The following is a 10214-nucleotide window of genomic DNA, read 5'->3' as shown; positions in this document are numbered from 1 at the left end:
TCGTCTAGAAAGTTTTGCAACTGACGGATTAAGGCCTTAGTAAAGCATGCCGTCTGGTGGATCGTGTTGACTTTTCGATGCAAGTGGGTATTGTGCCTTTTATGTCAATTAGTCTTACCGCTGGCATACTGGACGAAGAGATAGAGGGGTTGTTACATAGGGAATCAGATAGTGGCAGTGTTATTTGTGGATCGGACGCATAAGGTTCAGATGACAAAGGTTTATCGTTCTCAGATACCGAGTCATCAGTCATAGGGGTTACAGACTTTGAATATTTAGTTTGCTTGAAACATATTGACATTTTTCTTCAACCAGAGTTACTTGCAATAATTTGAAACTGGGTAAGTGAAGATCATGTCTAACTAATTTATAATATCTGAGTATCGTTATCATTACGTATTAACAGGGTTGATATAAGGATCAGAGACTATGAGTATATAACGTATGTAAAATATAAGGCGTTCAGTTGTAAAGTTAGAGAGTACCGAACAGTGGAATACCTATATTTCGAATAGTATAATTCAAAGATAAAGATGCGTCAATGTCAATTGCTGAGGCCTTGTATAAGATATGTAGTAAACGACGTCCACAATATGTATGTATTAACTGGTAGGTGTCCGTCAAAATTATTTACTGAAGTAAAGTATGACCGGTAAACGAGATGTTTGCAGTTACTTCAATGTATGACCTCAGTGCTTCAGCTGGTGTATTGTCAGGTCCTGCCACTTTCTCATTCTTGATTTGTCTAGTGACAATCTTGACATCCTCGGTCGTTGGTTGGGTGACATTTGTAGGACAGTCAGTGCGTACCGCTTCGATCTCCGGTGGATTCAATGGAACTGGCCTATTCAGCAGTTCCTCGGAGTATTTTTCCCATCTTTTCCACTGTTCTTGAGTCTCCGTGATTGTCTTTCCTTTTATGTCCTTGACTGGTCTCTCCGGTTTACTATATCTCCCTGCTGGTTTCTTCGTTCTATCATATGGTTGTTTCATATTCCCTTCTCTTACAGCTTTTTCCGCCATCTTTGCTAGTTCACTCATGTATTTCTGCTTGTCGGCTTTATTGCTTTTCTTCATTTCCTTTTTTGCATCTGCGTAGTCTGCTTGTGCTTTGACTTTCTCTGCATGTGTTCGACTGTTGTTAATTGCTATTTTCTTGCTCTTTCTTTCTTGAATCTTGTCCAGGGTTCCCATAGAGATCCATTCCTCATGATGATGCTTCTTAGGACCAAGAACCTCCTGACACGTTGAAGTTAGTGCTTCTTTTATTCCTTTCCGGTTGTCCTCCATCGTAGTTTCTTGTTCTTTCAGTAGATCCTGTAGAGCTTGAAACCTGTTGTCGAGAGTTATCTCGAATTCGTTGGGCTTGTTAGTATCTCGAAGGAAGGCTGCACTGAACCTTTGTAATGCTGTTCCCCCAGTTGTCCAGTGTTTCTCCAGCTTCGGTCTCATCTTGGCCACAACCAGGTGGTGATCTGAAGCTATGTCAGCTCCTCTCCTGGTTCTCACATCTTCTATTGTCCTTCGGAATTTTTTGTTGATACAAATATGATCTATCTGATTCTTTGTAGCGTGGTCCGGTGAGATCCATGTAGCTTTGTGTATGTGCTTGTGTCAGAATATTGTGCCGACTATAACCGATTTGTTGAATGCACATAGATTTCCAAATCTCTCCCCATTTTCATTTCTCTCTCTCAGTCCATGTCGTCCAGTTACATCTTCATATCCTGTGTTGTCCACTCCGACATTGGCATTTAGATCTCTCATCAGGATGGTGAGGCCCATTCTTGAGCACTTAGCTATGACTGATTGCAGCCTCGAGTAGAACTGGTCTTTATCGTCGTTGTTGCTATCATTGGTGTGTGCATAACACTGTATAACATTCACTGTGATCCCTTCCTTCCTTGTTTTGAATGATGCCTTGATAATTCTGAATCCATGAGATTCCCATCCTAGAAGTGTATTTCGTGCTTTTCTGGACAGCATTACAGCAACCTCCTGAGTGTGTGGATCGTTTTACTCTTCGTGACCGGAGTACAACAGTTTCGCTGATTCCAATTACTGCCAACTTGTATCTCCTCATTTTCACAGTCAGTATTTCAATCAACAGCTGTTTAATTGTTTCATGTGAACACCTTAGTTAAAAGTGACATTTTAGGACCACTGATATTGACTGTGTTTAGTACAAAAATTGGGATCTACACCTACATGTCGTCCTATGTGCAACAGGCACTTGAACCCAGTTTTATGCTAGAAGAAAGTTAGATCCATATGATATACGTACAAGCTTTATAACCTGTACGCGTTCTATCAATTTTATACTGACAAAATGAAAATTTAAGCTTGATGATATGTACATCATGCAAAGATCAGAATTGTTCATTCTAGCTCGATAGTTGAACCACATCAACACATGTGTAGGGATACTACTATTTTCAAACGCATTTTTCACCATTATTGACATGACTGGAGGATTAGTTTGATCATATGATAAGTATCACATCACATTTCATGTTTATGTCGCAAACTAACCAATGCGACTGTATTCCTGTCACAATATTTCCAGGTTTCTTTTACTTTTTTAAATAAACTGACGTACTTTGTGGACAAGAACGCACGAAAGATGTAGGTTGTCAGTGTTTGAATAAGTACGTTTTTTCAAAAAAGGTTATTCCTGATTCGCCTGCACTTGGGCACTATCTTATATCACATTTTCAATCAATCTAGCCAAACTCCAAATTTGCTGTTTAACGTAATATTTGCAAGGATTTGTATCATTGACGTCTGTGGGAATGATAGGGACTTGCAGATTCTTGTCTTCTAGTACATAGAAGTATTATCAGTGTCAGTTTAAATTCATTTAACGTCCACTGGTTGCTTACCCAATGATCAGTAAAGTTTTGATTGCAAGATATGTAATGATACTTGTGAAGTATAACGTATGGACCAACGAAAACAAGCTTTTCATATGGCTCAATTCCTTTTTAAACATAATCTCACCGAAAAACTGTGATGAACTCGTTGATGAATTTATTACGATAAGTCTCTCTTCTGAGCACTTCAAAGTCATACATCTTATTTGTGTACAAATACGATCATGAAACTAGAGTTATTTAGGACATAGTGTTCATTGAAAAATTGAGAATTGAATTGTAAGAGAAATACTTACAAATTTTTACGCATCATTTTGGAGAACAGATTTGAATCCAATGTTCGATCCAACCACAGCAAGTATCCAGGTTTCAAACCACGATTAACACTGAGAATATTTTACACCCTTTCAGTAAATAACTTGTGAGAACAGTGGAAATCTCGATATTTAGTAACTCAAGGAACTGACTTCAACACTAGAATCATATACCGACAACTTAAACTATGCATAAATAGCAAAGATTCTGCATGCAAATGTCAAAAGCGAAAACAAAATCAAAAGATGAAGAAAACATAAATCAGAACTAAATAGAATCCAACTAAGGTTAAGCAGATACCGAAACTGAGCAAATCATGCGCCTAAGTATTCATAACAACATTGTCTGTAGCTCATCACAACCATTAGGCAGAAACGCGGTCTCCGAATTGCCTATATGAACTTGGGACTGTGGTTGATGAGCTTTGATGTAACTACTGCAAATTGGGTTCTGACACTCCAACAGGTCTAATGAATATAATGGAATGACAGTTGATAATGCATTTATTAACTTGTACTTATTTTGACGTATTTTCCTTCCGTTCGGGCTTACACATAACAGATCAAAACTGGCAGCTTGTCTGAAACAATGTACAAGGATATGGCGAACTTTCTGAAATCTCCTATCTTCATAATAGCTTTATTGTCTATCAAATGCACCAATGAAATGTGTGTTTGACTGGTAGCTCGTACGTCGTGTACATGTAAGTCTCGGGCAAGAACTATATCGCAAGAGGAGTAATTAAGGTTTATGAGCAGTTTGAAATACAGATTGAAATTGGACTTAAGACTTCTTTTCCAAAAGGTTTCAAGTCCCAAGATATAACATCGGGATCCGAAGTCGATAAGTAAGTCGGTTTTTAATACTTTGCACGTAAAACCCAATCCTATTCCCACCACCCTCAGTATATCGGATAAACGTAAGTTGAAAAATAGGAACGAGCGGTATTCAACGATAGGCCCCACAAATATCTTGAAAGCAATGAATTTAGACTCATTTTGAAGGAAGTTACGAAGAATGAAGACGAGCGATTTCCTCATTTTAGATACTTTGGCGCGGATATGTTCCGAGAAGTTTGGACTGTGTGAGTAATGTACCCCAAGGTCAGTTACTGATTTGAGTATTGGCCGTACGCTCTTGATAAGCTTTAGTTTTAAGAGACATGCCTCCAATGCATAGTCGGCCGCATTTCTCTGTGTCGAGCTCTAAATTCCAGCCATTTCATCAGTTGTCTTCTTTGTTTAGTTCCTGTTGGTTTGCATGCACAGTACTACGTACATTGTATAAATTATTTTTATAGAAGATTTTCCAGCCATCAGCGTATAGTTAGGTCTTACGTGTGTTAAAGCACCTGCACATATTGTTGATGTAGATTGTAAAAAGCAATAGACCCAATCCACTACTCTTCACAACACTTCTGGTTATTGGTCGCAGTGTAGATGTTGTAGAGTTAATTTTAGTTATTTGGTATCTGTCCGAGAGAATAGACCGTCCATTGCTATATGGGTTTTGTAATTCCAACTGACTGGAGTCTGTTGATTAGGAGGTTATATGTTATCTTACAGGAAGCTTTCTTAGTTTCGAAATACAGTATCATCACTACTTCCTTTTGGTCACGTGTGCGAGTAACCTCGGCAAAGATGTCTGTCAGGCATGTACTGCAGGGCCTTGTTCTAATGAAGCCGTGTTGTGACGGGTCTAAAAGATCTTCCCTAAGTAGGTGATCAGATAGTTGATTTTATATCGACTTTTCCGTTATGCATAATATTTATAGGTCTGTAGTTTCTGGCCAGGTTTCCGTGTCCTGATTTGTGTTTGGGGACAACATACGTTACCTTCCAGGTTTCGGGATATGTACCTGCCTCTAAAGATAATGTGAATACTTTGAGTAATAGCGCTTGTATGTCGGGTCCTGAGATTTTATAGAGGATTGTCGAGATGTCATGGGCTCCAGAAGTCGCATTCGGCCTGAAGGTTTCGATAGCGATGTGTATATCACGAAGACCAAAGTTAATGATACTAAGATAACTCTTGCTGGTGCACTTGACATTAATATCTGGCGCATTGAATGTATTACCATTGTGGGAAAACCATTCACTTAAGAGTTCACATATGACAGTTTGGCCATAATACATCATAGCATCGTGCATTATGGAGTGAATGTTGTTATCTGGGTTCTTCCCTATGTGTTTTACAAGGGGAAGACATAAATTTCGGTCTTTAGATGCAGTATTGAGCGCAGCACGTTCCTTTGTCTGTCCGACTTTGTTGTGTTGAAGTTGCATTCGTTCAAGTACAGAATATATTTAGTTCAGAGCACTGAAGCCTTTTGATATACGATACATCCTTTTTAGTTTTCGCAGCGTAAACCTAGTCTTTTGGTTGACACAGAGAGTAATTATTTTGTGAGCAATTTTAAAGGGGATAGTAGTGTCTAGTGTAGATTTGGTGGTAGTATTGATTATTTCCAATGTTTCTAAGAGTTTATCAAGTCTAAAGAAACTGCTGCAGACAGAGTGCTTTATTAGAAATTGAGAGTTTTCCCAGTCAGTGTTTCATTGTCTCTATATTGTAAGCGGGTATTTATTGTCCTTAATGTTTTGCACCTGGCAAGAGTCGACAGTGTGCAGAGGACTATTTTATGATCGCTGTTTGGAACCTTTCCAAAACCATCACAGATTTTGGTGTGGCATTGTGACAGAACATCAAGTCAAGACCTTTTTGGTTTCGTGTAGGAAGGTGTGCTTTCAAAGCACAATGAGCCAATGTGTCCTCTAGCTGGTGGTGGGAATGTTGGAATCACCACAAATAATTTTACGGGCGAAATCAAGGAAGGCAGCCCTAGCAAATGACTCACCTATAGTGGTGTTAGGAGCTCGATACATACGTCCGATTAGTATTTTACGTTCATGAGTGTGTATAGTGAGCCATATCGAATCAAGCAGCTTGCTGAGGTTATCATCGCTATAGGTTTCTGCTCTTATGTTTCTGGATGCATACACAAGACGATCACCACCCTTCTTAGTGACTCGATCACAGCTGAAGAGTTCATAGGTGTCTATTTGGAGGTATGGGTCTGTGACATTGGAGGACAAACAACTTTCCGTTATCATAACAAGTGATTTGTTGTTTAAAAGTAACAGGTTGTGTAAGTGATTTATCTAATTTCGTGCAGATCGAGCATTGATTAACATTAGAGTTAGGTACGGTGAGTAATTGTCTAGTCGGAGGATGTGGATTGTCTGTTTTGCCATGAGGAGAAGAGGAAGAAACAAAAGTACTGGCTCCTTATTCATGTACATTTGATTTATCAACAATATGGCTGATGGGAGAAAGTTAGTCGGAGGGTAGTCTGGCGAACGAAGTATGTTTAAGAGCGACAGGTCGAGTAGAGTGGGTTGAATGGATAAGTAGTATATACGGAGAGTGATCAGGAAGTTCAGTAAAGGAGCTTGCATATCTAAGAACAGTTATTGCTGAAATCAAGATGTGTCAGTCCCCATTAGGTCGGAGTAAATAGAGAATGGCCTTGAAAGAGTGGGAACATTGCCCTCAACATTTGAAAATCCTAGTAACAATGCTGATAGGGAGAGATGATTGTAATGATGATTTCGTTTTTACTAAGAACTATGAATGCCCGAGTGTTTTGTACCATGCTTGAAACCGTTTGCAATAGGCTTCATTTTTACAATCTTCTTCCGTCTTCTAACGTGAGACTTGGAGGGTTCATGCCTTTGAGTGCTCAAGTGGCACGTGGTGTTCTAGATATAACGACCGGTGTTTGCTTCAACTTGTCAGAATGTTATTTAATTCGTAACAAATTTAAGCTTCGCTGTAGCGTCGGGAAAACCGCTACGACCATCTCCAAGTTCGTATTCTGGAATCTCAAACCCAGCAAATGAACCTAGCTCAAAAGAGGCTGACAGATGATTCACTCAAATTTCATGCTGACTACATCATTATTCGTATCCACGAATTTCATCTTGGTGGTCTGATCAAGGTCACATTCGAATCCTTGTTCAATGAATGTGAAGATGTATTCAGGGTCCATGTAGAGGAACTTGATGGTGCCTCAGAGATCAGAGTGCCACTACTCAAAATTGGCACAGCTGAACATAAACACCACTTCATTCTTTTTAAGAATCTGAGAGACATTTATCTGCAGCGATCCTGATTTTGTTGCAGATCATGGTCAAAAATTTGTCTTTGTTCACTATTCATTACCAGTGTCTCGAGTTGGCAAAAGCTCGAGATGGTGACTGGGTGCAACATGCTAGCATGGTAAGTTGCGTGTGCAAACGTCTTAAATTATCGACAACGACAGAAAACCGGTTCGAGTATCTTGTTTTCTTTTGCAGCTTGCAGTTTCATAAAGATGCCGATATCAGGATCAGAATCCTGAGTAAAATTGAACAATGTCCAAATATTAAACGGCATAATGTGACCAGTGGGTGACAGAGGCTGATGTAATTGTTACACAACACTTCTGTGGTTGGAAACCGTGATCGGCCACCATACGTATAGGCAACAAATGGGTTAAAGCATTCTTTTATACGAGAGCAAAGCAGCTCAAACAAACAATCTCCTTTCTTGTGCTGGCTATACAGTGAACGGCATTAAAAGACGTTTTGTCTATGTAAAATCTACTGTTGCACCACATATCAACATAAAGAATACGAGGAATTCCGCTTCCACCGCGATTCTATTCCGCGATACCTAGACGTCACGCATCAACCACATAATAGTAATGCACTCACAACCAAAACATTATTCGGGACACTAACGATTTTGTCTGGGTCATTAGTCGCTGCTGTAGCAACTTGGCTACCAGTATCTAATGGTGTATCGCTCATTAGTTGTTTCGGGATAGAAGTCCCTATTGCGTGTCGCACGGTTGGGTGTCTTGGACGTGCCGTAACAGCACTTACTTCACTGATGCATTCTTTGCTATCAGCACCCATGTTACCAGTACAGGCCTCATCAATTTTTTGTCAGCCAACGCTAGAAGGCTAATTGCCTCTTGGATGAGTAATGTTTTGCTCGAACAGCAAAACATACAAAGCCAGTGGGAGTTAGACTTTGAGCACCTTTCATAGGCAGTGGGATTTAAGCGAGTACAATTTTTATGGAATCACTTCTTACACTTGTAGTGACGTCGAGTCGAGGACGGACTATGATCAGCACTACAATTCGATTACGCGCCCAGCGACGACTTAGTTCCTTTGATAACCTGCAAATCAGAAGGCTTTAATTAGTCCAGATAAAGTATATTTATTGGCGATTTCGTGGTATCGATAGAATACCGAGACGTGCCAACGGGTACAGGCAAAATGGGCAGAGCGTAAGAAAGTTCGAACCGAACAGGGCGGATAGCGGAACAAGAAGTGAGTCTGATGCAGTTAAACAAGTACAGTTAAACAATCACCGGTACAATTGGTTACAATAATAATAATTGTTTCTTTTATTCCAATCGTGTTCTTATCGAGACCAGCCGGTCACTACACACTCATCAAATTCAATTCCTTCTTCCACAGGGAATAAGGAATATGGCTGCTCACATTTGTGAGCAGAGCCGACTATCTTAAAAATTAAATACAAATAGTGAGGCGAAAATGTATATGTAAACAAAACATTTCAAACGTTAACCGAAGTGGATCTTGACCAAAGTCAATTTCTAAGGGCCGAGACAAAAATGACTGATGATAATATATCTGAGTGAAACCCAACATAGGGCAAAAAATTAGAAGAATAAAAATTGTAATAAATAAAAATCTTTGAAGAGACCTTCAGAACATTTTTTCCCGAAACAGACACTGTTACTAAAGTAACTGCTTATTGATGTGAATGACATAAAGTTCATGTAAGTAATAATTAAAGAAAAAAAATATAACCAATAACTCCAGGTAGAACAGTTCTGAGAGTTTAACTTCCTCAATATTCGTCCTGCTATATCACCGTCTTGCTCTGCTTCTTTGTTAGGATATATTACTCAAGAGGAGCTAATCGACAATATACTTCGATCGATCTGGGTGTTGACCGTATTAACCTGGAGGCATCATCATGATTATATTTTGTGACTTTTTTACTGATGAGTAGCGATAACAATATAACTTTTTTATCGTGGATATTTATAGTGTAGAATATAATTTCGTTTTTGAGTTACTTTATTATGTATGCTTCATACCTAAACACATATAAAAGCGATGAGTTGACCAAATGATTTTTCTACAATGTTCAGACTATATCACATGTTTTGATGAGGCCAAGACAAGTTTTAACGTTTTTACAGCATAAACATACAAAATTCCAAGAGTTCATTACTCAATATTTCCTCAGCATTTTGCTCAAAGTTATAATAACTGATTATAGTATTCGTACGAACTAATGATTCTTTTGTATTCGATTGCCCACTGATTATGAATTCCAAATGTAACACGTTCATTTGTGCTCATCTGGTTTTACTTGCGGTAAACTGCACTATTTCGGGAATCCCTAGTTAGTACAATGATTCGAATATTCTCTACTAATGCATAATTTCACTATTTAACTAAGTTTATATTCTTATAAACGTTTTCATTTCACATGAATTGTAGCCAGTTTATCTACATTGCAAAAATCATCGACAATTTTTTACATACTGACATTTTTCACTATCATCTGTGTTAGGATATTCTTGAAAATATCCCACAAATTATGTTGAGTCTGATTTTATCTTGAACGTGAAATGGTATGTTTTCACATGATTCCAGACATTTCACATGCCCTTTCCTATTAGTTAATATTCACGGTCGTCCTAACTGTATAAGTATGCATTGTCTGTAAATTATATTCATTCTTCTTCTGACCCCAAAAACAATGCCCATTTAACGGTTGTGTTCTGATATATTGGAGATTGGGGAACAGTATTGAGGTCGTACTGGGATATCTGGAGTTGGTCAATCGGTAGAATTTCGAGTAGCCACATCGCGGTCCATAATAAACTGTGACAATCCTTTATTATGCCAGTGGTCTAGATTTTCTGTGACT

This window comes from Schistosoma mansoni (genome assembly GCF_000237925.1).
Source record: "Schistosoma mansoni, WGS project CABG00000000 data, supercontig 0136, strain Puerto Rico, whole genome shotgun sequence".
In the NCBI taxonomy this organism is placed as follows: domain Eukaryota; kingdom Metazoa; phylum Platyhelminthes; class Trematoda; order Strigeidida; family Schistosomatidae; genus Schistosoma; species Schistosoma mansoni.
This window is presented reverse-complemented; position numbering follows the sequence as displayed.